Consider the following 1,437-nt stretch of genomic DNA (forward strand, 5'->3'; position numbering starts at 1 on the left):
AAAATAGATCAACACAGCAATTCAACGATATGATAAAATACAATGCAAATCACTTAAAGCAGTCGGAGATAAGGAACAGGACAATTATAATAATAATAACAATAATGCTTTTATTACAGTCTTTTAACGTTCGGTTTCTCTGTCTCTCTCGCAGGTATGGCGGCTCATCACGAACTACCTTTTCTTTGGGCCGGTTGGGTTTAACTTTTTATTTAATATGATATTTTTGTATCTTTTGTTAATGGTTGTAAGAGTGCAAAACCAAGGATGCAAAATCCCAAGCGACGGTTCCGGGTCCAGAGGAGAGGACCGTCTCATTGATCTATCTGTCTATCTAAAATTGGGAACTCATTGCCAAGTATAGCTGAAACATGTCGAGTTCAGGTACATATTTCAGGTATGGAAACTCTGAGTAACCTTCAGAGTTCAGGTAAACCCTTTCAAGATCAGTGGGGTTACTTTTCAGTCACCATAGATACTCGAATATAAGTTGGCCTCATATATAAGTCGAGGGCAGGTTTTGGGGGGCAAAGTTATGGCTTTTGATATGATCCATGGATAAGACGAGGGTAAAACCTAGGACAGTGATGGCAAACCTATGGCAGGCGTGCCACTCAGAGCCCTCTCTGTGGGCACATGTGCCATCTCCCCAGCACAGAGTTTGCCAGAGTTTGTTACTAGAAAGCCAGAGGGACATGGCACTTTGCAATAAATAAGTGGGTTTGGGGTTGCAATTTGGGCACTCAGCCTCAAAAAGGTTCACCATCACTGACCTAGGAGCATGTAATGAAGGATGTAAAGGACGAAGCAAAGGGAAACAATGCCAAAGGACTTACAAAAACCCAGTAGGCAAAGCTATTTGTGCTCATACTAAAGGCTAGATGAGTGAGAGAGTAGAAGGGGGTCAATGCTTCCAGGGCAGATTAAACTCTTTCCTTTCACCATATATATTTAGATTGTATAGATTGTATAACATCAAGTCCTATGTTATAAGAAGGCAGGATGTGTAGTTTTATAGGCTTGGAAACCTAAAAACGAAGAGTGTGTTCCCGGAGCCACGTACTTTCCTGACCTCATAACTGCAGATATCGCTACTGCCGGATGCTTGAGGAAGGATCCTTCCGCGGTCGGACGGCAGATTTTGTATTCATGTTCCTTTTTGGTGGACTGCTAATGACTGTATCCTTTTGCTGGGGCTCTAATGGTGTTGTGAGTTTGGAAGAACGGGAACGGGGCTGGGAGAAGAAGTGCTTTATCTTCTGGGTGTATCGCTGGGAAGGGATACAGTGGTACCCCGGGTTACGAATTTAATTCGTTCCGCCGCCGCTTTCGTAACCCGAAAATCTTCGCAAGCCGAAAAACCCATAGGCACTAATAGCGAAAGCCGCGATTTCGTGCGAAAAAGCGCCGAAAAGCACCAAAAAATTTTTCGTAACC

General features: G+C 43.4%; 1 protein-coding gene across 2 annotated transcripts in view; it reads left to right on the forward strand.

The window, feature by feature from the left end:
• Nucleotides 1-1,437, forward strand: part of UBE2G1 (ubiquitin conjugating enzyme E2 G1) — a 554,317-nt gene that overhangs the window by 525,261 nt on the left and 27,619 nt on the right. The gene's annotated exons all lie outside the window — the stretch shown is intronic.

This window comes from Sceloporus undulatus, chromosome 11 (assembly GCF_019175285.1).
Source record: "Sceloporus undulatus isolate JIND9_A2432 ecotype Alabama chromosome 11, SceUnd_v1.1, whole genome shotgun sequence".
In the NCBI taxonomy this organism is placed as follows: domain Eukaryota; kingdom Metazoa; phylum Chordata; class Lepidosauria; order Squamata; family Phrynosomatidae; genus Sceloporus; species Sceloporus undulatus.